Here is a 25,153-nt window from a genome sequence, read left to right on the forward strand (position 1 = left end):
GTCAGAATGTCTGTGTGAGAGAGAGGGGGCGGGACCGTGTGTGAGAGAGAGGGAGGGAGGGGGTGTTTGTGCGCGTGTGTGTGTGTGTGTGTATGTTTGGGAGAGAGAGGGACGGGGAGAGTGAGTGTGTGTGTGGGGGGGGTGACGAGGGAGTGTGTGTGTGTGGGGGGGGAGGGGAAGAGTGAGTGTGTGTGTGTGGGGGGGAGGGGAAGAGTGAGTGTGTGTGTGTGTGTGTGTGAGAGAGAGAGAGGGGGAGGGGGAGAGTGAGTGTGTGTGTGAGAGGGAGGGGGAGAGTGAGTGTGTGTGTGAGAGGGAGGGGGAGAGTGAGTGTGTGTGTGAGAGGGAGGGAGAGAGTGAGTGTGTGTGTGAGAGGGAGGGAGAGAGTGAGTGTGTGTGTGAGAGGGAGGGGGAGAGTGAGTGTGTGAGAGGGAGGGGGAGGGTGAGTGTGTGTATGAAAGGGAGGGGGAGGGTGAGTGTGTGTGAGAGTGAGGGAGGGTGTGTGTGTGTGCGCGAGTGAGGGAGGGTGTGTGTGTGTGCGAGTGAGGGAGGGTGTGTGTGTGTGCGAGTGAGGGAGGGTGTGTGTGTGTGCGAGTGAGGGAGGGTGTGTGTGTGTGACAGTGAGGAGGGTGTGTGTGTGAGAGTGAGGAGGGTGTGTGTGTGTGAGAGTGAGGAGGGTGTGTGTGTGTGAGAGTGAGGAGGGTGTGTGTGTGTGAGAGTGAGGAGGGTGTGTGTGTGTGTGAGAGTGAGGAGGGTGTGTGTGTGTGAGAGTGAGGAGGGTGTGTGTGTGTGAGAGTGAGGAGGGTGTGTGTGTGTGAGAGTGAGGAGGGTGTGTGTGTGTGACAGTGAGGAGGGTGTGTGTGTGAGAGTGAGGAGGGTGTGTGTGTGAGAGTGAGGAGGGTGTGTGTGTGAGAGTGAGGAGGGTGTGTGCGCGAGAGAGTGAGGGAGGGTGTGTGTGTGCGCGCGAGTGAGGGAGGGTGTGTGTGTGCGCGCGAGTGAGGGAGGGTGTGTGTGTGCGCGCGAGTGAGGGAGGGTGTGTGTGTGCGCGCGAGTGAGGGAGGGTGTGTGTGTGCGCGCGAGTGAGGGAGGGTGTGTGTGTGTGCGAGTGAGGGAGGGTGTGTGTGTGTGCGAGTGAGGGAGGGTGTGTGTGTGTGCGAGTGAGGGAGGGTGTGTGTGTGTGCGAGTGAGGGAGGGTGTGTGTGTGTGCGAGTGAGGGAGGGTGTGTGTGTGTGCGAGTGAGGGAGGGTGTGTGTGTGTGTGCGAGTGAGGGAGGGTGTGTGTGTGTGCGAGTGAGGGAGGGTGTGTGTGTGTGCGAGTGAGGGAGGGTGTGTGTGTGTGTGCGAGTGAGGGAGGGTGTGTGTGTGTGCGAGTGAGGGAGGGTGTGTGTGCGTGCGAGTGAGGGAGGGTGTGTGTGCGTGCGAGTGAGGGAGGGTGTGTGTGTGTGCGAGTGAAGGAGGGTGTGTGTGTGTGTGCGAGTGAAGGAGGGTGTGTGTGTGTGTGCGAGTGAGGGAGGGTGTGTGTGTGTGTGCGAGTGAGGGAGGGTGTGTGTGTGTGTGCGAGTGAGGGAGGGTGTGTGTGCGCGCGAGTGAGGGAGGGTGTGTGTGCGCGCGAGTGAGGGAGGGTGTGTGTGCGCGCGAGTGAGGGAGGGTGTGTGTGCGCGCGAGTGAGGGAGGGTGTGTGTGCGCGCGAGTGAGGGAGGGAGGGTGTGTGCGCGCGCGAGTGAGGGAGGGTGTGTGCGCGCGCGAGTGAGGGAGGGTGTGTGTGCGCGCGAGTGAGGGAGGGTGTGTGTGTGTGCACGAGTGAGGGAGGGTGTGTGTGTGTGCACGAGTGAGGGAGGGTGTGTGTGTGCGCGAGTGAGGGACGGTGTGTGTGTGCGCGAGTGAGGGAGGGTGTGTGTGCGTGTGTGTGAGAGTGAGGGAGGGTGTGTGTGCGTGTGTGTGAGTGTGAGGGAGTGTGTGTGTGTGAGAGTGAGGGAGGGTGTGTGTGTGCGAGTGAGGGAGGGTGTGTGTGTGTGCGAGTGAAGGAGGGTGTGTGTGTGTGTGCGAGTGAAGGAGGGTGTGTGTGTGTGTGCGAGTGAGGGAGGGTGTGTGTGTGTGTGCGAGTGAGGGAGGGTGTGTGTGCGCGCGAGTGAGGGAGGGTGTGTGTGCGCGCGAGTGAGGGAGGGTGTGTGTGCGCGCGAGTGAGGGAGGGAGGGTGTGTGCGCGCGCGAGTGAGGGAGGGTGTGTGCGCGCGCGAGTGAGGGAGGGTGTGTGTGCGCGCGAGTGAGGGAGGGTGTGTGTGTGTGCACGAGTGAGGGAGGGTGTGTGTGTGTGCACGAGTGAGGGAGGGTGTGTGTGTGCGCGAGTGAGGGACGGTGTGTGTGTGCGCGAGTGAGGGAGGGTGTGTGTGCGTGTGTGTGAGAGTGAGGGAGGGTGTGTGTGCGTGTGTGTGAGTGTGAGGGAGTGTGTGTGTGTGAGAGTGAGGGAGGGTGTGTGTGTGCGAGTGAGGGAGGGTATGTGTGTGCGCGAGTGAGGGAGGGTGTGTGTGTGTGCGAGTGAGGGAGGGTGTGTGTGTGTGCGAGTGAGGGAGGGTGTGTGTGTGTGTGCGAGTGAGGGAGGGTGTGTGTGTGTGTGCGAGTGAGGGAGGGTGTGTGTGTGTGCGAGTGAGGGAGGGTGTGTGTGTGTGTGTGCGAGTGAGGGAGGGTGTGTGTGTGTGCGAGTGAGGGAGGGTGTGTGTGTGTGCGAGTGAGGGAGGGTGTGTGTGTGTGCGAGTGAAGGAGGGTGTGTGTGTGTGTGCGAGTGAAGGAGGGTGTGTGTGTGTGTGCGAGTGAAGGAGGGTGTGTGTGTGTGTGCGAGTGAGGGAGGGTGTGTGTGTGTGTGCGAGTGAGGGAGGGTGTGTGTGCGCGCGAGTGAGGGAGGGTGTGTGTGCGCGCGAGTGAGGGAGGGTGTGTGTGCGCGCGAGTGAGGGAGGGAGGGTGTGTGCGCGCGCGAGTGAGGGAGGGTGTGTGCGCGCGCGAGTGAGGGAGGGTGTGTGTGCGCGCGAGTGAGGGAGGGTGTGTGCGCGCGCGAGTGAGGGAGGGTGTGTGCGCGCGCGAGTGAGGGAGGGTGTGTGTGCGCGCGAGTGAGGGAGGGTGTGTGTGTGTGCACGAGTGAGGGAGGGTGTGTGTGTGCGCGAGTGAGGGACGGTGTGTGTGCGCGCGAGTGAGGGAGGGTGTGTGTGCGTGTGTGTGAGAGTGAGGGAGGGTGTGTGTGCGTGTGTGTGAGTGTGAGGGAGTGTGTGTGTGTGAGAGTGAGGGAGGGTGTGTGTGTGCGAGTGAGGGAGGGTATGTGTGTGCGCGAGTGAGGGAGGGTGTGTGTGTGCGCGAGTGAGGGAGGGTGTGTGTGTGCGCGAGTGAGGGAGGGTGTGTGTGAGTGAGGGAGGGTGTGTGTGCGTGTGTGTGAGTGAGGGAGGGTGTGTGTGCGTGTGTGTGAGAGTGAGGGAGGGTGAGTGTGCATGTGTGTGAGAGTGAGGGAGGGTGTGTGTGTGCGCGAGTGAGGGAGGGTGTGTGTGTGCGCGAGTGAGGGAGGGTGTGTGTGTGCGCGAGTGAGGGAGGGTGTGTGTGTGCGCGAGTGAGGGAGGGTGTGTGTGTGCGCGAGTGAGGGAGGGTGTGTGTGTGCGCGAGTGAGGGAGGGTGTGTGTGTGTGCGCGAGTGAGGGAGGGTGTGTGTGTGCGCGAGTGAGGGAGGGTGTGTGTGTGCGCGAGTGAGGGAGGGTGTGTGTGTGTGTGCGCGAGTGAGGGAGGGTGTGTGTGTGCGCGAGTGAGGGAGGGTGTGTGTGTGTGCGCGAGTGAGGGAGGGTGTGTGTGTGTGCGCGAGTGAGGGACGGTGTCTGTGTGCGCGAGTGAGGGAGGGTGTGTGTGCGTGTGTGTGTGAGGGAGGGTGTGTGTGTGCGCGAGTGAGGGAGGGTGTGTGTGTGTGCGCGCGAGTGAGGGAGGGTGTGTGTGTGTGCGCGAGTGAGGGAGAGTGTGTGTGTGTGCGCGAGTGAGGGACGGTGTCTGTGTGCGCGAGTGAGGGAGGGTGCGTGTGCGTGAGGGAGGGTGTGTGTGCGTGTGTGTGAGGGAGGGTGTGTGTGCGTGTGTGTGAGAGTGAGGGAGGGTGTGTGTGCGTGTGTGTGAGTGTGAGGGAGGGTGTGTGTGCGTGTGTGTGAGAGTGAGGGAGGGTGTGTGTGCGTGTGTGTGAGAGTGAGGGAGGGTGTGTGTGCATGTGTGTGAGTGTGAGGGAGTGTGTGTGTGTGCGAGTGAGGGAGGGTGTGTGTGTGCGAGTGAGGGAGGGTGTGTGTGTGCGAGTGAGGGAGGGAGTGTGTGTGCGCGCGAGCGGGAGGGAGGGAGGGAGTGTGTGTGCGCGCGAGCGGGAGGGAGGGAGGGAGTGTGTGTGCGCGCGAGCGGGAGGGAGGGAGGGAGTGTGTGTGCGCGCGAGCGGGAGGGAGGGAGGGAGTGTGTGTGCGCGCGAGCGGGAGGGAGGGAGGGAGTGTGTGTGCGCGCGAGCGGGAGGGAGGGAGGGAGTGTGTGTGCGCGCGAGCGGGAGGGAGGGAGGGAGTGTGTGTGCGCGCGAGCGGGAGGGAGGGAGGGAGTGTGTGTGCGCGCGAGCGGGAGGGAGGGAGGGAGTGTGTGTGCGCGCGAGCGGGAGGGAGGGAGGGAGTGTGTGTGCGCGCGAGCGGGAGGGAGGGAGGGAGTGTGTGTGCGCGCGAGCGGGAGGGAGGGAGGGAGTGTGTGTGCGCGCGAGCGGGAGGGAGGGAGGGAGTGTGTGTGCGCGCGAGCGGGAGGGAGGGAGGGAGTGTGTGTGCGCGCGAGCGGGAGGGAGGGAGGGAGTGTGTGTGCGCGCGAGCGGGAGGGAGGGAGGGAGTGTGTGTGCGCGCGAGCGGGAGGGAGGGAGGGAGTGTGTGTGCGCGCGAGCGGGAGGGAGGGAGGGAGTGTGTGTGCGCGCGAGCGGGAGGGAGGGAGGGAGTGTGTGTGCGCGCGAGCGGGAGGGAGGGAGGGAGTGTGTGTGCGCGCGAGCGGGAGGGAGGGAGGGAGTGTGTGTGCGCGCGAGCGGGAGGGAGGGAGGGAGTGTGTGTGCGCGCGAGCGGGAGGGAGGGAGGGAGTGTGTGTGCGCGCGAGCGGGAGGGAGGGAGGGAGTGTGTGTGCGCGCGAGCGGGAGGGAGGGAGGGAGTGTGTGTGCGCGCGAGCGGGAGGGAGGGAGGGAGTGTGTGTGCGCGCGAGCGGGAGGGAGGGAGGGAGTGTGTGTGCGCGCGAGCGGGAGGGAGGGAGGGAGTGTGTGTGCGCGCGAGCGGGAGGGAGGGAGGGAGTGTGTGTGCGCGCGAGCGGGAGGGAGGGAGGGAGTGTGTGTGCGCGCGAGCGGGAGGGAGGGAGGGAGTGTGTGTGCGCGCGAGCGGGAGGGAGGGAGGGAGTGTGTGTGCGCGCGAGCGGGAGGGAGGGAGGGAGTGTGTGTGCGCGCGAGCGGGAGGGAGGGAGGGAGTGTGTGTGCGCGCGAGAGGGAGGGAGGGAGTGTGTGTGTGCGCGAGCGGGAGGGAGGGAGGGAGTGTGTGTGTGCGCGAGCGCGAGCGAGGGAGGGAGTGTGTGTGTGCGCGAGCGCGAGCGAGGGAGGGAGTGTGTGTGTGCGCGAGCGCGAGCGAGGGTGGGAGTGTGTGTGTGCGCGAGCGCGAGCGAGGGTGTGTGTGTGTGTGTGCGGGAGGGAGGGAGGGAGTGTGTGTGTGCGCGAGCGGGAGGGAGGGAGGGAGTGTGTGTGTGAGCGAGGGAGGGCGTGGGTGTGTGTGTGTGAGCGCGAGCGGGCGTGGGTGTGTGTGTGTGAGCGCGAGCGGGCGTGGGTGTGTGTGTGTGTGAGCGAGGGAGGGTGGGTGTGTGTGTGTGTGAGCGAGGGAGGGTGGGTGTGTGTGTGTGAGCGCGAGGGAGGGTGGGTGTGTGTGTGTGAGCGCGAGGGAGGGTGGGTGTGTGTGTGTGTGTGAGCGAGGGAGGGTGGGTGTGTGTGTGTGTGTGAGCGAGGGAGGGCGTGGGTGTGTGTGTGTGAGCGCGAGCGGGCGTGGGTGTGTGTGTGTGAGCGAGGGAGGGCGTGGGTGTGTGTGTGTGAGCGCGAGCGGGCGCGTGTGTGTGTGTGTGAGCGAGGGAGGGCGGGTGTGTGTGTGTGCGCGAGGGAGGGCGGGTGTGTGTGTGTGAGCGAGGGAGGGCGTGGGTGTGTGTGTGTGAGCGAGGGAGGGTGGGTGTGTGTGTGTGAGCGAGGGAGGGCGTGGGTGTGTGTGTGTGAGCGCGAGCGGGCGTGGGTGTGTGTGTGTGAGCGAGGGAGGGCGTGGGTGTGTGTGTGTGAGCGCGAGCGGGCGTGTGTGTGTGTGTGTGAGCGAGGGAGGGCGGGTGTGTGTGTGTGAGCGCGAGGGAGGGCGGGTGTGTGTGTGTGAGCGCGAGGGAGGGCGGGTGTGTGTGTGTGAGCGAGGGAGGGCGGGTGTGTGTGTGTGAGCGAGGGAGGGCGTGGGTGTGTGTGTGTGAGCGCGTGCGGGCGTGGGTGTGTGTGTGTGAGCGAGGGAGGGCGTGGGTGTGTGTGTGTGAGCGCGAGCGGGCGTGTGTGTGTGTGTGTGAGCGAGGGAGGGTGGGTGTGTGTGTGTGCGCGAGGGAGGGTGGGTGTGTGTGTGTGAGCGAGGGAGGGCGTGGGTGTGTGTGTGTGAGCGCGAGCGGGCGTGGGTGTGTGTGTGTGAGCGAGGGAGGGCGTGGGTGTGTGTGTGTGAGCGCGAGCGGGCGTGTGTGTGTGTGTGTGAGCGCGAGCGGGCGTGTGTGTGTGTGTGTGAGCGAGGGAGGGTGGGTGTGTGTGTGTGAGCGCGAGGGAGGGTGGGTGTGTGTGTGTGAGCGCGAGGGAGGGTGGGTGTGTGTGTGTGAGCGCGTGGGAGGGTGGGTGTGTGTGTGTGAGCGAGGGAGGGTGGGTGTGTGTGTGTGAGCGAGGGAGGGCGTGGGTGTGTGTGTTTGAGCGCGAGCGGGCGTGGGTGTGTGTGTGTGAGCGAGGGAGGGCGTGGGTGTGTGTGTGTGAGCGAGGGAGGGCGTGGGTGTGTGTGTGTGAGCGAGGGAGGGCGTGGGTGTGTGTGTGTGAGCGCGAGCGGGCGTGTGTGTGTGTGTGTGAGCGAGGGAGGGCGTGGGTGTGTGTGTGTGAGCGCGAGCGGGCGTGTGTGTGTGTGTGTGAGCGAGGGAGGGTGGGTGTGTGTGTGTGAGCGCGAGGGAGGGTGGGTGTGTGTGTGTGAGCGCGAGGGAGGGTGGGTGTGTGTGTGTGAGCGCGAGGGAGGGTGGGTGTGTGTGTGTGAGCGAGGGAGGGTGGGTGTGTGTGTGTGAGCGAGGGAGGGCGTGGGTGTGTGTGTGTGAGCGCGAGCGGGCGTGGGTGTGTGTGTGTGAGCGAGGGAGGGCGTGGGTGTGTGTGTGTGAGCGCGAGCGGGCGTGTGTGTGTGTGTGTGTGAGCGAGGGAGGGTGGGTGTGTGTGTGTGAGCGCGAGGGAGGGTGGGTGTGTGTGTGTGAGCGCGAGGGAGGGTGGGTGTGTGTGTGTGAGCGCGAGGGAGGGTGGGTGTGTGTGTGTGTGAGCGAGGGAGGGTGGGTGTGTGTGTGTGAGCGAGGGAGGGCGTGGGTGTGTGTGTGTGAGCGCGAGCGGGCGTGGGTGTGTGTGTGTGAGCGAGGGAGGGCGTGGGTGTGTGTGTGTGAGCGCGAGCGGGCGTGTGTGTGTGTGTGTGAGCGAGGGAGGGTGGGTGTGTGTGTGTGAGCGCGAGGGAGGGTGGGTGTGTGTGTGTGAGCGCGAGGGAGGGTGGGTGTGTGTGTGTGAGCGCGAGGGAGGGTGGGTGTGTGTGTGTGAGCGCGAGGGAGGGTGGGTGTGTGTGTGTGAGCGAGGGAGGGTGGGTGTGTGTGTGTGAGCGAGGGAGGGCGTGGGTGTGTGTGTGTGAGCGCGAGCGGGCGTGGGTGTGTGTGTGAGCGAGGGAGGGCGTGGGTGTGTGTGTGTGAGCGCGAGCGGGCGTGTGTGTGTGTGTGAGCGAGGGAGGGTGGGTGTGTGTGTGTGCGCGAGGGAGGGTGGGTGTGTGTGTGTGAGCGAGGGAGGGCGTGGGTGTGTGTGTGTGAGCGCGAGCGGGCGTGGGTGTGTGTGTGTGAGCGAGGGAGGGCGTGGGTGTGTGTGTGTGAGCGCGAGCGGGCGTGTGTGTGTGTGTGTGAGCGAGGGAGGGTGGGTGTGTGTGTGTGAGCGCGAGGGAGGGTGGGTGTGTGTGTGTGAGCGCGAGGGAGGGTGGGTGTGTGTGTGTGAGCGAGGGAGGGTGGGTGTGTGTGTGTGAGCGAGGGAGGGCGTGGGTGTGTGTGTGTGAGCGCGAGCGGGCGTGGGTGTGTGTGTGTGAGCGAGGGAGGGCGTGGGGGTGTGTGTGTGTGAGCGCGAGCGGGCGTGTGTGTGTGTGTGTGAGCGAGGGAGGGCGTGGGTGTGTGTGTGTGAGCGCGAGCGGGCGTGTGTGTGTGTGTGTGAGCGAGGGAGGGTGGGTGTGTGTGTGTGAGCGCGAGGGAGGGTGGGTGTGTGTGTGTGAGCGCGAGGGAGGGTGGGTGTGTGTGTGTGAGCGCGAGGGAGGGTGGGTGTGTGTGTGTGAGCGAGGGAGGGTGGGTGTGTGTGTGTGAGCGAGGGAGGGTGGGTGTGTGTGTGTGAGCGAGGGAGGGCGTGGGTGTGTGTGTGTGAGCGCGAGCGGGCGTGGGTGTGTGTGTGTGAGCGAGGGAGGGCGTGGGTGTGTGTGTGTGAGCGAGGGAGGGCGTGGGTGTGTGTGTGTGAGCGCGAGCGGGCGTGTGTGTGTGTGTGTGAGCGAGGGAGGGTGGGTGTGTGTGTGTGAGCGCGAGGGAGGGTGGGTGTGTGTGTGTGAGCGCGAGGGAGGGTGGGTGTGTGTGTGTGAGCGCGAGGGAGGGTGGGTGTGTGTGTGCGAGCGAGGGAGGGTGGGTGTGTGTGTGCGAGCGAGGGAGGGGGTGGGTGTGTGTGTGCGAGCGAGGGAGGGGGTGGGTGTGTGTGTGCGAGCGAGGGAGGGGGTGGGTGTGTGTGTGCGAGCGAGGGAGGGGGTGGGTGTGTGTGTGCGAGCGAGGGAGGGGGTGGGTGTGTGTGTGTGAGCGCGAGCGGGCGTGTGTGTGTGTGTGTGAGCGAGGGAGGGTGGGTGTGTGTGTGTGAGCGCGAGGGAGGGTGGGTGTGTGTGTGTGAGCGAGGGAGGGTGGGTGTGTGTGTGTGAGCGAGGGAGGGTGGGTGTGTGTGTGTGAGCGAGGGAGGGCGTGGGTGTGTGTGTGTGAGCGCGAGCGGGCGTGGGTGTGTGTGTGTGAGCGCGAGCGGGCGTGGGTGTGTGTGTGTGAGCGAGGGAGGGCGTGGGTGTGTGTGTGTGAGCGCGAGCGGGCGTGTGTGTGTGTGTGTGAGCGAGGGAGGGTGGGTGTGTGTGTGTGAGCGCGAGGGAGGGTGGGTGTGTGTGTGTGAGCGCGAGGGAGGGTGGGTGTGTGTGTGAGCGCGAGGGAGGGTGGGTGTGTGTGTGTGAGCGCGAGGGAGGGTGGGTGTGTGTGTGCGAGCGAGGGAGGGTGGGTGTGTGTGTGCGAGCGAGGGAGGGGGTGGGTGTGTGTGTGCGAGCGAGGGAGGGGGTGGGTGTGTGTGTGCGAGCGAGGGAGGGGGTGGGTGTGTGTGTGCGAGCGAGGGAGGGTGGGTGTGTGTGTGTGCGCGAGGGAGGGTGGGTGTGTGTGTGTGAGCGAGGGAGGGCGTGGGTGTGTGTGTGTGAGCGCGAGCGGGCGTGGGTGTGTGTGTGTGAGCGAGGGAGGGCGTGGGTGTGTGTGTGTGAGCGCGAGCGGGCGTGGGTGTGTGTGTGTGAGCGAGGGAGGGCGTGGGTGTGTGTGTGTGAGCGCGAGCGGGCGTGTGTGTGTGTGTGTGAGCGAGGGAGGGTGGGTGTGTGTGTGTGAGCGCGAGGGAGGGTGGGTGTGTGTGTGTGAGCGCGAGGGAGGGTGGGTGTGTGTGTGTGAGCGAGGGAGGGTGGGTGTGTGTGTGTGAGCGAGGGAGGGCGTGGGTGTGTGTGTGTGAGCGCGAGCGGGCGTGGGTGTGTGTGTGTGAGCGAGGGAGGGCGTGGGTGTGTGTGTGTGAGCGCGAGCGGGCGTGTGTGTGTGTGTGTGAGCGAGGGAGGGTGGGTGTGTGTGTGTGAGCGCGAGGGAGGGTGGGTGTGTGTGTGTGAGCGCGAGGGAGGGTGGGTGTGTGTGTGTGAGCGAGGGAGGGTGGGTGTGTGTGTGTGAGCGAGGGAGGGCGTGGGTGTGTGTGTGTGAGCGCGAGCGGGCGTGGGTGTGTGTGTGTGAGCGAGGGAGGGCGTGGGTGTGTGTGTGTGAGCGCGAGCGGGCGTGTGTGTGTGTGTGTGAGCGAGGGAGGGTGGGTGTGTGTGTGTGCGCGAGGGAGGGTGGGTGTGTGTGTGTGAGCGAGGGAGGGCGTGGGTGTGTGTGTGTGAGCGCGAGCGGGCGTGGGTGTGTGTGTGTGAGCGAGGGAGGGCGTGGGTGTGTGTGTGTGAGCGCGAGCGGGCGTGTGTGTGTGTGTGTGAGCGAGGGAGGGTGGGTGTGTGTGTGTGAGCGCGAGGGAGGGTGGGTGTGTGTGTGTGAGCGCGAGGGAGGGTGGGTGTGTGTGTGTGAGCGCGAGGGAGGGTGGGTGTGTGTGTGTGAGCGAGGGAGGGTGGGTGTGTGTGTGTGAGCGAGGGAGGGCGTGGGTGTGTGTGTGTGAGCGCGAGCGGGCGTGGGTGTGTGTGTGTGAGCGAGGGAGGGCGTGGGTGTGTGTGTGTGAGCGCGAGCGGGCGTGTGTGTGTGTGTGTGAGCGAGGGAGGGCGTGGGTGTGTGTGTGTGAGCGCGAGCGGGCGTGTGTGTGTGTGTGTGAGCGAGGGAGGGTGGGTGTGTGTGTGTGAGCGCGAGGGAGGGTGGGTGTGTGTGTGTGAGCGCGAGGGAGGGTGGGTGTGTGTGTGTGAGCGAGGGAGGGTGGGTGTGTGTGTGTGAGCGAGGGAGGGTGGGTGTGTGTGTGTGAGCGAGGGAGAGGGTGGGTGTGTGTGTGTGAGCGAGGGAGGGCGTGGGTGTGTGTGTGTGAGCGCGAGCGGGCGTGGGTGTGTGTGTGTGAGCGAGGGAGGGCGTGGGTGTGTGTGTGTGAGCGCGAGCGGGCGTGTGTGTGTGTGTGTGAGCGAGGGAGGGTGGGTGTGTGTGTGTGAGCGCGAGGGAGGGTGGGTGTGTGTGTGTGAGCGCGAGGGAGGGTGGGTGTGTGTGTGTGAGCGCGAGGGAGGGTGGGTGTGTGTGTGCGAGCGAGGGAGGGTGGGTGTGTGTGTGCGAGCGAGGGAGGGGGTGGGTGTGTGTGTGCGAGCGAGGGAGGGGGTGGGTGTGTGTGTGCGAGCGAGGGAGGGGGTGGGTGTGTGTGTGCGAGCGAGGGAGGGGGTGGGTGTGTGTGTGCGAGCGAGGGAGGGGGTGGGTGTGTGTGAGCGAGGGAGGGAGGGGGTGGGTGTGTGTGAGCGAGGGAGGGAGGGGGTGGGTGTGTGTGAGCGAGGGAGGGAGGGGGTGGGTGTGTGTGAGCGAGGGAGGGAGGGGGTGGGTGTGTGTGAGCGAGGGAGGGAGGGGGTGGGTGTGTGTGAGCGAGGGAGGGCGTGGGTGTGTGTGTGTGAGCGCGAGCGGGCGTGGGTGTGTGTGTGTGCGCGAGCGGGAGGGAGGGAGGGAGTGTGTGTGTGCGCGAGCGGGAGGGAGGGAGGGAGTGTGTGTGTGCGCGAGCGGGAGGGAGGGAGGCAGTGTGTGTGTGCGCGAGCGCGAGCGAGGGTGGGAGTGTGTGTGTGCGCGAGCGCGAGCGAGGGTGTGTGTGTGTGTGTGCGCGAGCGCGAGCGAGGGTGCGTGTGTGTGTGTGCGCGAGGGAGGGTGGGTGTGTGTGTGTGAGCGAGGGAGGGCGTGGGTGTGTGTGTGTGAGCGCGAGCGGGCGTGGGTGTGTGTGTGTGAGCGAGGGAGGGCGTGGGTGTGTGTGTGTGAGCGCGAGCGGGCGTGTGTGTGTGTGTGTGAGCGAGGGAGTGTGGGTGTGTGTGTGTGAGCGCGAGGGAGGGTGGGTGTGTGTGTGTGAGCGAGGGAGGGTGGGTGTGTGTGTGTGAGCGAGGGACGGCGTGGGTGTGTGTGTGTGAGCGCGAGAGGGCGTGGGTGTGTGTGTGTGAGCGAGGGAGGGCGTGGGTGAGTGTGTGTGAGCGCGAGCGGGCGTGTGTGTGTGTGTGTGAGCGAGGGAGGGTGGGTGTGTGTGTGTGAGCGCGAGGGAGGGTGGGTGTGTGTGTGTGAGCGCGAGGGAGGGTGGGTGTGTGTGTGTGAGCGCGAGGGAGGGTGGGTGTGTGTGTGTGAGCGCGAGGGAGGGTGTGTGTGTGTGCGCGAGCGGGAGGGAGGGAGGGAGTGTGTGTGTGCGCGAGCGGGAGGGAGGGAGGGAGTGTGTGTGTGCGCGAGCGGGAGGGAGGGAGGGAGTGTGTGTGTGCGCGAGCGGGAGGGAGGGAGGGAGTGTGTGTGTGCGCGAGCGGGAGGGAGGGAGGGAGTGTGTGTGTGCGCGAGCGCGAGCGAGGGTGGGAGTGTGTGTGTGCGCGAGCGCGAGCGAGGGTGTGTGTGTGTGTGTGTGAGCGAGGGAGGGGGTGGGTGTGTGTGTGTGAGCGAGGGAGGGGGTGGGTGTGTGTGTGTGAGCGCGAGGGAGGGTGGGTGTGTGTGTGTGAGCGCGAGGGAGGGTGGGTGTGTGTGTGTGAGCGCGAGGGAGGGTGGGTGTGTGTGTGTGAGCGCGAGGGAGGGTGGGTGTGTGTGTGTGAGCGCGAGGGAGGGTGGGTGTGTGTGTGTGAGCGCGAGGGAGGGTGGGTGTGTGTGTGTGAGCGCGAGGGAGGGTGGGTGTGTGTGTGTGAGCGCGAGGGAGGGTGGGTGTGTGTGTGTGAGCGCGAGGGAGGGTGGGTGTGTGTGTGTGAGCGCGAGGGAGGGTGGGTGTGTGTGTGTGAGCGCGAGGGAGGGTGGGTGTGTGTTTGTGAGCGCGAGGGAGGGTGGGTGTGTGTGTGTGAGCGCGAGGGAGGGTGGGTGTGTGTGTGTGAGCGCGAGCGGGCGTGGGTGTGTGTGTGTGAGCGCGAGCGGGCGTGGGTGTGTGTGTGTGAGCGCGAGCGGGCGTGGGTGTGTGTGTGTGAGCGCGAGCGGGCGTGGGTGTGTGTGTGTGAGCGCGAGCGGGCGTGGGTGTGTGTGTGTGAGCGCGAGCGGGCGTGGGTGTGTGTGTGAGCGCGAGCGAGGGTGGGTGTGTGTGTGTGCGCGAGCGGGAGGGAGGGAGGGAGTGTGTGTGTGCGCGAGCGCGAGGGAGGGAGGGAGTGTGTGTGTGCGCGAGCGCAAGCGAGGGTGGGTGTGTGTGTGTGCGCGAGCGGGCGTGGGTGTGTGTGTGTGTGCGCGAGCGCGAGCGAGGGTGGGGGTGTGTGTGTGCGCGAGCGAGGGTGTGTGTGTGTGTGTGTGTGCGCGAGCGGGAGGGAGGGAGGGAGTGTGTGTGTGCGCGAGCGCGAGCGAGGGTGGGTGTGTGTGTGTGCGCGAGCGCGAGCGAGGGTGGGTGTGTGTGTGTGAGCGCGAGGGAGGGTGGGTGTGTGTGTGTGAGCGCGAGCGGGCGTGGGTGTGTGTGTGTGAGCGCGAGCGGGCGTGGGTGTGTGTGTGTGAGCGCGAGCGGGCGTGGGTGTGTGTGTGTGAGCGCGAGCGGGCGTGGGTGTGTGTGTGTGCGCGAGAGCGGGCGTGGGTGTGTGTGTGTGCGCGAGCGCGAGCGAGGGTGGGGGTGTGCGTGTGCGCGAGCGAGGGTGGGTGTGTGTGTGTGCGCGAGCGGGAGGGAGGGAGGGAGTGTGTGTGTGCGCGAGCGGGAGGGAGGGAGGGAGTGTGTGTGTGCGCGAGCGCGAGGGAGGGAGGGAGTGTGTGTGTGCGCGAGCGCAAGCGAGGGTGGGTGTGTGTGTGTGCGCGAGCGGGCGTGGGTGTGTGTGTGTGTGTGTGCGCGAGCGAGGGTGGGGGTGTGTGTGTGCGCGAGCGAGGGTGGGTGTGTGTGTGTGTGTGTGAGCGCGAGGGAGGGTGGGTTTGTGTGTGTGAGCGCGAGCGGGCGTGGGTGTGTGTGTGTGCGCGAGCGGGAGGGAGGGAGGGAGTGTGTGTGTGCGCGAGCGCGAGCGAGGGTGGGTGTGTGTGTGTGTGTGAGCGCGAGGGAGGGTGGGTGTGTGTGAGCGCGAGGGAGGGTGGGTTTGTGTGTGTGAGCGCGAGCGGGCGTGGGTGTGTGTGTGTGAGCGCGAGGGAGGGTGGGTTTGTGTGTGTGAGCGCGAGCGGGCGTGGGTGTGTGTGTGTGAGCGCGAGGGAGGGTGGGTTTGTGTGTGTGAGCGCGAGCGGGCGTGGGTGTGTGTGTGTGAGCGCGAGCGGGCGTGGGTGTGTGTGTGAGCGCGAGGGAGGGTCGGTGTGTGTGTGTGCGCGAGCGGGAGGGGGTGTGTGTGTGTGTGTGCGCGAGCGGGAGGGAGGGAGGGAGTGTGTGTGTGCGCGAGCGCGAGCGAGGGTGGGTGTGTGTGTGTGCGCGAGCGCGAGCGAGGGTTGGGGTGTGTGTGTGCGCGAGCGCGAGCGAGGGTGGGTGTGTGTGTGTGCGCGAGCGCGAGCGAGGGTGGGTGTGTGTGTGTGCGCGAGCGCGAGCGAGGGTGGGTGTGTGTGTGGGCGCGAGCGAGGGTGGGTGTGTGTGCGTGAGCGCGAGGGAGGGTGGGTGTGTGTGCGCGAGCGCAAGCGAGGGTGGGTTTGTGTGTGTGTGCGCGAGCGGGCATGGGTGTGTGTGTGTGTGCGCGAGCGCGAGCGAGGGTGGGGGTGTGTGTGCGCGAGCGAGGGTGGGCGTGTGTGTGTGTGCGCGCGAGCGGGAGGGAGGATGGGCGTGTGTGTGTGTGCGCGAGCGGGAGGGAGGGAGGGAGTGTGTGTGTGCGCGAGCGCGAGCGAGGGTGTGTGTGTGTGTGTGCGCGAGCGCGAGCGAGGGTTGGGGTGTGTGTGTGCGCGAGCGCGAGCGAGGGTGGGTGTGTGCGTGGGCGCGAGCGAGGGTGGGTGTGTGTGTGTGAGCGCGAGGGAGGGTGGGTGTGTGTGTGTGAGCGCGAGGGAGGGTGGGTGTGTGTGTGTGAGCGCGAGCGGGCGTGGGTGTGTGTGTGTGTGAGCGCGAGCGGGCGTGGGTGTGTGTGTGTGTGCGCGAGCGGGCGTGGGTGTGTGTGTGTGAGCGCGAGCGGGCGTGGGTGTGTGTGTGTGTGCGCGAGCGGGCGTGGCTGTGTGTGTGTGTGCGAGCGGGCGTGGCTGTGTGTGTGTGTGTGCGCGAGCGAGGGTGGGTGTGTGTGTGTGCGCGAGCGCGGGGGTGTGTGTGTGCGCGAGCGAGGGTGGGTGTGTGTGTGTGCGCGAGTGGGAGGGAGGGAGGGAGTGTGTGTGTGCGCGAGCGCGAGCGAGGGTGGGTGTGTGTGTGTGCGCGAGCGAGGGTGGGTGTGTGTGTGTGCGCGAGCGCGAGTGAGGGTGGGTGTGTGTGAGCGCGAGGGAGGGTGGGAGTGTGTGTGTGAGCGCGAGGGAGGGTGGGTGTGTGTGTGTGAGCGCGAGGGAGGGTGGGTGTGTGTGTGTGAGCGCGAGGGAGGGTGGGTGTGTGTTTGTGAGCGCGAGGGAGGGTGGGTGTGTGTGTGTGTGAGCGCGAGGGAGGGTGGGTGTGTGTGTGTGAGCGCGAGCGGGCGTGGGTGTGTGTGTGTGAGCGCGAGCGGGCGTGGGTGTGTGTGTGTGAGCGCGAGCGGGCGTGGGTGTGTGTGTGCGAGCGGGCGTGGGTGTGTGTGTGCGAGCGGGCGTGGGTGTGTGTGTGTGTGAGCGCGAGCGGGCGTGGGTGTGTGTGTGAGCGCGAGCGGGCGTGGGTGTGTGTGTGAGCGCGAGCGGGCGTGGGTGTGTGTGTGCGTGTGCGCGAGCGAGGGTGGGTGTCTGTGTGTGCGCGAGCGGGAGGGAGGGAGGGGGTGTCTGTGTGTGCGCGAGCGGGAGGGAGGGAGGGAGTGTGTGTGTGCGCGAGCGCGAGGGAGGGAGGGAGTGTGTGTGTGCGCGAGCGCAAGCGAGGGTGGGTGTGTGTGTGTGCGCGAGCGGGCGTGGGTGTGTGTGTGTGTGCGCGAGCGCGAGCGAGGGTGGGGGTGTGTGTGTGCGCGAGCGAGGGTGTGTGTGTGTGTGTGCGCGCGAGCGGGAAGGAGGGAGGGAGTGTGTGTGTGCGCGAGCGCGAGCGAGGGTGGGTGTGTGTGTGTGCGCGAGCGCGAGCGAGGGTGGGTGTGTGTGTGTGAGCGCGAGGGAGGGTGGGTGTGTGTGTGTGAGCGCGAGCGGGCGTGGGTGTGTGTGTGTGAGCGCGAGCGGGCGTGGGTGTGTGTGTGTGCGCGAGCGCGAGCGAGGGTGGGGGTGTGCGTGTGCGCGAGCGAGGGTGGGTGTGTGTGTGTGCGCGAGCGGGAGGGAGGGAGGGAGTGTGTGTGTGCGCGAGCGGGAGGGAGGGAGGGAGTGTGTGTGTGCGCGAGCGCGAGGGAGGGAGGGAGTGTGTGTGTGCGCGAGCGCAAGCGAGGGTGGGTGTGTGTGTGTGCGCGAGCGGGCGTGGGTGTGTGTGTGTGTGCGTGAGCGAGGGTGGGGGTGTGTGTGTGCGCGAGCGAGGGTGGGTGTGTGTGTGTGAGCGCGAGGGAGGGTGGGTGTGTGTGTGTGTGAGCGCGAGGGAGGGTGGGTTTGTGTGTGTGAGCGCGAGCGGGCGTGGGTGTGTGTGTGTGCGCGAGCGAGCGGGAGGGAGGGAGGGAGTGTGTGTGTGCGCGAGCGCGAGCGAGGGTGGGTGTGTGTGTGTGTGTGAGCGCGAGGGAGGGTGGGTGTGTGTGTGTGTGTGAGCGCGAGGGAGGGTGGGTGTGTGTGTGTGTGAGCGCGAGGGAGGGTGGGTTTGTGTGTGTGAGCGCGAGCGGGCGTGGGTGTGTGTGTGTGAGCGCGAGGGAGGGTGGGTTTGTGTGTGTGAGCGCGAGCGGGCGTGGGTGTGTGTGTGTGAGCGCGAGGGAGGGTGGGTTTGTGTGTGTGAGCGCGAGCGGGCGTGGGTGTGTGTGTGTGAGCGCGAGCGGGCGTGGGTGTGTGTGTGAGCGCGAGGGAGGGTCGGTGTGTGTGTGTGCGCGAGCGGGAGGGGGTGTGTGTGTGTGCGCGAGCGGGAGGGAGGGAGGGAGTGTGTGTGTGCGCGAGCGCGAGCGAGGGTTGGGGTGTGTGTGTGCGCGAGCGCGAGCGAGGGTGGGTGTGTGTGTGTGCGCGAGCGCGAGCGAGGGTGGGTGTGTGTGTGTGTGCGCGAGCGCGAGCGAGGGTGGGTGTGTGTGTGGGCGCGAGCGAGGGTGGGTGTGTGTGCGTGAGCGCGAGGGAGGGTGGGTGTGTGTGCGCGAGCGCAAGCGAGGGTGGGTTTGTGTGTGTGTGCGCGAGCGGGCATGGGTGTGTGTGTGTGTGCGCGAGCGCGAGCGAGGGTGGGGGTGTGTGTGCGCGAGCGAGGGTGGGCGTGTGTGTGTGTGCGCGCGAGCGGGAGGGAGGGTGGGCGTGTGTGTGTGTGCGCGAGCGGGAGGGAGGGAGGGAGTGTGTGTGTGCGCGAGCGCGAGCGAGGGTGTGTGTGTGTGTGCGCGAGCGCGAGCGAGGGTTGGGGTGTGTGTGTGCGCGAGCGCGAGCGAGGGTGGGTGTGTGCGTGGGCGCGAGCGAGGGTGGGTGTGTGTGTGTGAGCGCGAGGGAGGGTGGGTGTGTGTGTGTGAGCGCGAGGGAGGGTGGGTGTGTGTGTGTGAGCGCGAGCGGGCGTGGGTGTGTGTGTGTGTGAGCGCGAGCGGGCGTGGGTGTGTGTGTGTGAGCGCGAGCGGGCGTGGGTGTGTGTGTGTGTGCGCGAGCGGGCGTGGCTGTGTGTGTGTGCGCGAGCGGGCGTGGCTGTGTGTGTGTGTGTGCGCGAGCGAGGGTGGGTGTGTGTGTGTGCGCGAGCGCGAGCGAGGGTGGGGGTGTGTGTGTGCGCGAGCGAGGGTGGGTGTGTGTGTGTGCGCGAGCGGGAGGGAGGGAGGGAGTGTGTGTGTGCGCGAACGCGAGCGAGGGTGGGTGTGTGTGTGTGCGCGAGCGAGTGTGGGTGTGTGTGTGTGCGCGAGCGCGAGTGAGGGTGGGTGTGTGTGAGCGCGAGGGAGGGTGGGTGTGTGTGTGTGAGCGCGAGGGAGGGTGGGTTTGTGTGTGTGAGCGCGAGCGGGTGTGGGTGTGTGTCTGAGCGCGAGGGAGGGTGGGTTTGTGTGTGTGAGCGCGAGCGGGCGTGGGTGTGTGTGTGTGAGCGCGAGCGGGCGTGGGTGTGTGTGTGTGTGCGCGAGCGGGCGTGGGTGTGAGTGAGTGTGTGCGCGAGCGGGAGGGGGTGTGTGTGTGTGTGTGCGCGAGCGGGAGGGAGGGAGGGAGTGTGTGTGTGCGCGAGCGCGAGCGAGGGTGGGTGTGTGTGTGTGCGCGAGCGTGAGCGAGGGTTGGGGTGTGTGTGTGCGTGAGTGCGAGCGAGGGTGGGTGTGTGTGTGTGCGCGAGCGCGAGCGAGGGTGGGTGTGTGTGTGGGTGCGAGCGAGGGTGGGTGTGTGTGTGTGTGAGCGAGGGAGGGTGGGTGTTTGTGTGTGAGCGAGGGAGGGTGGGTGTGTGTGTGTGAGCGAGGGAGGGTGGGTGTGTGTGTGTGAGCGAGGGAGGGTGGGTGTGTGTGTGTGAGCGAGGGAGGGTGGGTGTGTGTGTGTGAGCGAGGGAGGGTGGGTGTGTGTGTGTGAGCGAGGGAGGGTGGGTGTGTGTGTGTGAGCGAGGGAGGGTGTGTGTGTGTGTGTGTGAGCGAGGGAGGGTGTGTGTGTGTGTGAGCGAGGGTGGGTGGGTGTGTGTGTGTGAGCGAGGGAGGGTGGGTGTGTGTGTGTGAGCGAGGGAGGGTGGGTGTGTGTGTGTGAGCGAGGGAGGGTGGGTGTGTGTGTGTGAGCGAGGGAGGGTGGGTGTGTGTGTGTGAGCGAGGGAGGGTGGGTGTGTGTGTGTGAGCGAGGGAGGGTGGGTGTGTGTGTGTGAGCGAGGGAGGGTGGGTGTGTGTGTGTGAGCGAGGGAGGGTGGGTGTGTGTGTGTGAGCGAGGGAGGGTGGGTGTGTGTGTGTGAGAGTGAGGGAGGGTGTGTGTGTGTGAGAGTGAGGGAGGGTGTGTGTGTGTGTGAGAGTGAGGGAGGGTGTGTGTGTGAGAGTGAATGAGGGTGTGTGTGTGAGAGTGAGGGAGGGTGTGTGTGCGAGAGTGAGGGAGGGTGTGTGTGAGAGAGTGAGGGAGGGTGTGTGTGCGAGAGGGAGGGTGTGTGTGCGAGAGTGAGGGAGGGTGTGTGTGCGAGAGTGAGGGAGGGTGTGTGTGCGAGAGTGAGGGAGGGTGTGTGTGTGTGTGCGCGAGTGAGGGACGGTGTGTGTGTGCGCGAATGAGGGAGGGTGTGTGTGTGCGCGAGTGTGGGACGGTGTGTGTGTGCGCGAGTGAGGGAGGGTGTGTGTGCGTGTGTGTGAGAGTGAGGGAGGGTGTGTGTGTGCGCGAGTGAGGGAGGATGTGTGTGTGCGCGAGTGAGGGACGGTGTGCGTGTGCGCGAGTGAGGGAGGGTGTGTGTGCGTGTGTGTGAGAGTGAGGGAGGGTGTGTGTGCGTGTGTGTGAGTGTGAGGGAGGGTGTGTGTGTGAGAGTGAGGGAGGGTGTGTGTGTGAGAGTGAGGGAGGGTGTGTGTGTGCGAGTGAGGGAGGGTGTGTGCGCGCGAGTGAGGGAGGGTGTGTGTGCGCGCGAGTGAGGGACGGTGTGTGTGCGCGCGAGTGAGGGAGGGTGTGTGTGCGTGTGTGTGAGAGTGAGGGAGGGTGTGTGTGTGCGCGAGTGAGGGAGGGTGTGTGTGTGCGCGAGTGAGGGAAGGTGTGCGTGTGCGCGAGTGAGGGAGGGTGTGTGTGCGTGTGTGTGAGAGTGAGGGAGGGTGTGTGTGCGTGTGTGTGAGTGTGAGGGAGTGTGTGTGTGTGTGAGTGAGGGAGGGTGTGTGTGTGCGAGTGAGGGAGGGTGTGTGCGCGCGAGTGAGGGAGGGTGTGTGTGCGCGCGCGAGTGAGGGAGGGTGTGTGTGTGTGTGCACGAGTGAGGGAGGGTGTGTGTGCGCGCGAGTGAGGGAGGGTGTGTGTGCGCGCGAGTGAGGGAGGGTGTGTGTGCGCGCGAGTGAGGGAGGGTGTGTGTGCGCGCGAGTGAGGGAGGGTGTGTGTGTGTGTGCACGAGTGAGGGAGGGTGTGTGTGTGCGCGAGTGAGGGAGGGTGTGTGTGTGCGCGAGTGAGGGAGGGTGTGTGTGTGTGCGCGAGTGAGGGAGGGTGTGTGTGTGTGCGCGAGTGAGGGAGGGTGTGTGTGTGCGCGAGTGAGGGAGGGTGTGTGTGCGCGCGAGTGAGGGAGGGTGTGTGCGCGTGTGTGTGAGAGGGAGGGAGGGTGTGTGTGTGCGCGAGTGAGGGACGGTGTGTGTGCGTGTGTGTGAGAGTGAGGGAGGGTGTGTGTGTGCGCGAGTGAGGGACGGTGTGTGTGCGAGAGTGAGGGAGGGTGTGTGTGTGCGCGAGTGAGGGAGGGTGTGTGTGTGCGCGAGTGAGGGAGGGTGTGTGTGTGCGCGAGTGAGGGAGGGTGTGTGTGCGCGCGAGTGAGGGAGGGTGTGTGTGCGTGTGTGTGAGAGGGAGGGAGGGTGTGTGTGTGCGCGAGTGAGGGACGGTGTGTGTGCGTGTGTGTGAGAGTGAGGGAGGGTGTGTGTGTGCGCGAGTGAGGGACGGTGTGTGTGCGAGAGTGAGGGAGGGTGTGTGTGTGCGCGAGTGAGGGAGGGTGTGTGTGCGTGTGTGTGAGAGTGAGGGAGGGTGTGTGTGTGCGCGAGTGTGGGAGGGTGTGTGTGTGCGCGAGTGAGGGAGGGTGTGTGTGTGCGCGAGTGAGGGAGGGTGTGTGTGCGCGCGAGTGAGGGAGGGTGTGTGTGCGCGAGTGAGGGAGGGTGTGTGTGTGCGCGAGTGAGGGAGGGTGTGTGCGCGCGAGTGAGGGAGGGTGTGTGTGCGCGCGAGTGAGGGAGGGTGTGTGTGCGCGCGAGTGAGGGAGGGTGTGTGTGCGCGCGAGTGAGGGAGGGTGTGTGTGCGCGCGAGTGAGGGAGGGTGTGTGTGCGTGCGTGTGAGGGAGGGAGGGTGTGTGTGCGTGCGTGTGAGTGTGGGAGGGTGTGTGTGCGTGCGTGTGAGAGTGTGGGAGGGTGAGTGTGCGTGCGTGTGTGAGTGAGGAAGGGTGTGTGTATGCGCGAGAGAGGGAGGGAGGGTGTGTGTGCGCGCGAGTGAGGGAGGGTGTGTGTGGGCGCGAGTGAGGGAGGGTGTGTGTGTGCGCGAGTGAGGGAGGGTGTGTGTGTGCGCGAGTGAGGGAGGGTGTGTGTGTGTGCGAGTGAGGGAGGGGGTGGGTGTGTGTGAGCGAGGGAGGGGGTGGGTGTGTGTGAGCGAGGGAGGGCGTGGGTGTGTGTGTGTGAGCGCGAGCGGGCGTGGGTGTGTGTGTGTGCGCGAGCGGGAGGGAGGGAGGGAGTGTGTGTGTGCGCGGGAGGGAGGGTGTGTGTGTGTGCGCGAGCGCGAGCGAGGGTGGGAGTGTGCGTGTGCGCGAGCGAGGGTGGGTGTGTGTGTGTGAGCGAGGGAGGGCGTGGGTGTGTGTGTGTGAGCGCGAGCGGGTGTGTGTGTGTGCGCGAGCGGGAGGGAGGGAGGGAGTGTGTGTGTGCGCGAGCGGGAGGGAGGGAGGGAGTGTGTGTGTGCGCGAGCGGGAGGGAGGGAGGGAGTGTGTGTGTGCGCGAGCGCGACCGAGGGTGGGAGTGTGTGTGTGCGCGAGCGCGAGCGAGGGTGGGTGTGTGTGTGTGAGCGCGAGGGAGGGTGGGTGTGTGTGTGTGAGCGCGAGGGAGGGTGGGTGTGTGTGTGTGAGCGCGAGGGAGGGTGGGTGTGTGTGTGTGAGCGCGAGGGAGGGTGGGTGTGTGTGTGTGAGCGCGAGGGAGGGTGGGTGTGTGTGTGTGAGCGCGAGGGAGGGTGGGTGTGTGTGTGTGAGCGCGAGGGAGGGTGGGTGTGTGTGTGTGAGCGCGAGGGAGGGTGGGTGTGTGTGTGTGAGCGCGAGGGAGGGTGGGTGTGTGTGTGTGAGCGCGAGGGAGGGTGGGTGTGTGTGTGTGAGCGCGAGGGAGGGTGGGTGTGTGTGTGTGAGCGCGAGGGAGGGTGGGTGTGTGTGTGTGAGCGCGAGGGAGGGTGGGAGTGTGTGTGTGAGCGCGAGGGAGGGTGGGTGTGTGTGTGTGAGCGCGAGGGAGGGTGGGTGTGTGTGTGTGAGCGCGAGGGAGGGTGGGTGTGTGTGTGTGAGCGCGAGGGAGGGTGGGTGTGTGTTTGTGAGCGCGAGGGAGGGTGGGTGTGTGTGTGTGAGCGCGAGGGAGGGTGGGTGTGTGTGTGTGAGCGCGAGCGGGCGTGGGTGTGTGTGTGTGAGCGCGAGCGGGCGTGGGTGTGTGTGTGTGAGCGCGAGCGGGCGTGGATGTGTGCGTGTGAGCGCGAGCGGGCGTGGGTGTGTGTGTGTGAGCGCGAGCGGGCGTGGGTGTGCGAGCGGGCGTGGGTGTGTGTGTGCGTGTGCGCGAGCGAGGGAGGGAGTGTGTGTGTGCGCGAGCGCGAGGGAGGGAGGGAGTGTGTGTGTGCGCGAGCGCGAGGGAGGGAGGGAGTGTGTGTGTGCGCGAGCGCAAGCGAGGGTGGGTGTGTGTGTGTGCGCGAGCGGGCGTGGGTGTGTGTGTGTGTGCGCGAGCGCGAGCGAGGGTGGGGGTGTGTGTGTGCGCGAGCGAGGGTGTGTGTGTGTGTGTGTGCGCGCGAGCGGGAGGGAGGGAGGGAGTGTGTGTGTGCGCGAGCGCGAGCGAGGGTGGGTGTGTGTGTGTGCGCGAGGGAGGGTGGGTGTGTGTGTGTGAGCGAGGGAGGGTGGGTGTGTGTGTGTGAGCGAGGGAGGGTGGGTGTGTGTGTGTGAGCGAGGGAGGGTGGGTGTGTGTGTGTGAGCGAGGGAGGGTGGGTGTGTGTGTGTGAGCGAGGGAGGGTGGGTGTGTGTGTGTGAGCGAGGGAGGGTGGGTGTGTGTGTGTGAGCGAGGGAGGGTGGGTGTGTGTGTGTGAGCGAGGGAGGGTGGGTGTGTGTGTGTGAGCGAGGGAGGGTGGGTGTGTGTGTGTGAGCGAGGGAGGGTGGGTGTGTGTGTGTGAGCGAGGGAGGGTGGGTGTGTGTGTGTGAGCGAGGGAGGGTGGGTGTGTGTGTGTGAGTGAGGGAGGGTGGGTGTGTGTGTGTGAGCGAGGGAGGGTGGGTGTGTGTGTGTGAGCGAGGGAGGGTGGGTGTGTGTGTGTGAGCGAGGGAGGGTGGGTGTGTGTGTGTGAGCGAGGGAGGGTGGGTGTGTGTGTGTGAGCGAGGGAGGGTGGGTGTGTGTGTGTGTGAGCGAGGGAGGGTGGGTGTGTGTGTGTGTGAGCGAGGGAGGGTGGGTGTGTGTGTGTGTGAGCGAGGGAGGGTGGGTGTGTGTGTGTGAGCGAGGGAGGGTGGGTGTGTGTGTGTGAGAGCGAGGGAGGGTGTGTGTGTGTGTGTGTGTATTAGCGAGGGAGTGTGTGTGTGTGTGTGAGAGTGAGGGAGGGTGTGTGTGCGAGAGTGAGGGAGGGTGTGTGTGCGAGAGTGAATGAGGGTGTGTGTGCGAGAGTGAATGAGGGTGTGTGTGCGAGAGTGAGGGAGGGTGTGTGTGAGAGAGTGAGGGAGGGTGTGTGTGCGAGAGTGAGGGAGGGTGTGTGTGCGAGAGTGAGGGAGGGTGTGTGTGAGAGAGTGAGGGAGGGTGTGTGTGAGAGAGTGAGAGAGGGTGTGTGTGAGAGAGTGAGGGAGGGTGTGTGTGAGAGAGTGAGGGAGGGTGTGTGTGCGTGTGTGAGAGTGAGGGAGGGTGTGTGTGAGAGAGTGAGGGAGGGTGTGTGTGCGAGAGTGAGGGAGGGTGTGTGTGCGAGAGTGAGGGAGGGTGTGTGTGAGAGAGTGAGGGAGGGTGTGTGTGAGAGAGTGAGAGAGGGTGTGTGTGAGAGAGTGAGGGAGGGTGTGTGTGAGAGAGTGAGGGAGGGTGTGTGTGCGTGTGTGAGAGTGAGGGAGGGTGTGTGTGAGAGAGTGAGGGAGGGTGTGTGTGCGTGTGTGAGAGTGAGGGAGGGTGTGTGTGAGAGAGTGAGGGAGGGTGCGTGTGCGAGAGTGAGGGAGGGTGCGTGTGCGAGAGTGAGGGAGGGTGTGTGTGAGAGAGTGAGGGAGGGTGTGTGTGCGAGAGTGAGGGAGGGTGTGTGTGCGAGAGTGAGGGAGGGTGTGTGTGCGAGAGTGAGGGAGGGTGTGTGTGCGGGAGTGAGGGAGGGTGTGTGTGCGGGAGTGAGGGAGGGTGTGTGTGCGAGAGTGAGGGAGGGTGTGTGTGCGAGAGTGAGGGAGGGTGTGTGTGCGAGAGTGAGGGAGGGTGTGTGTGCGTGAGTGAGGGAGGGTGTGTGTGCGAGAGTGAGGGAGGGTGTGTGTGCGAGAGTGAGGGAGGGTGTGTGTGCGAGAGTGAGGGAGGGTGTGTGTGCGAGAGTGAGGGAGGGTGTGTGTGCGAGAGTGAGGGAGGGTGTGAGTGCGAGAGTGAGGGAGGGTGTGTGTGTGAGAGTGAGGGAGGGTGTGTGTGTGAGAGTGAGGGAGGGTGTGTGTGTGTGAGTGAGGGAGGGTGTGTGTGAGTGAGGGAGGGTGTGTGTGTGTGAGTGAGGGAGGGTGTGTGTGTGTGAGTGAGGGAGGGTGTGTGTGTGAGAGTGAGGGAGGGTGTGTGTGTGAGAGTGAGGGAGGGTGTGTGTGTGAGAGTGTGGGAGGGTGTGTGTGTGAGAGTGAGGGAGGGTGTGTGTGCGTGTGTGTGAGAGTGAGTGAGGGAGGGTGTGTGTGAGAGTGAGTGAGGGAGGGTGTGTGTGTGAGAGTGAGGGAGGGTGTGTGTGTGAGAGTGAGGGAGGGTGTGTGTGCGTGTGTGTGAGAGTGAGGGAGGGTGTGTGTGTGTGCGAGCAAGGGTGGGAGTGTGTGTGTGCGCGAGCGTGAGCGAGGGTTGGGGTGTGTGTGGGTGCGAGCGAGGGTGGGTGTGTGTGTGTGTGCGAGCGGGAGGGAGGGAGCGAGTGTGTGTGTGCGCGAGCGCGAGCGAGGGTGGGTGTGTGTGTGTGCGCG

The 25,153-nt window shown here is 66.3% G+C and overlaps 1 protein-coding gene across 4 annotated transcripts in view; it reads left to right on the forward strand.

The window, feature by feature from the left end:
* pan2 (poly(A) specific ribonuclease subunit PAN2) overlaps positions 1–25,153 on the forward strand; it is a 242,358-nt gene that overhangs the window by 26,022 nt on the left and 191,183 nt on the right. The window lies entirely within an intron of this gene.

This window comes from Stegostoma tigrinum, chromosome X, assembly GCF_030684315.1.
Source record: "Stegostoma tigrinum isolate sSteTig4 chromosome X, sSteTig4.hap1, whole genome shotgun sequence".
Classification (NCBI taxonomy): Eukaryota; Metazoa; Chordata; class Chondrichthyes; order Orectolobiformes; family Stegostomatidae; genus Stegostoma; species Stegostoma tigrinum.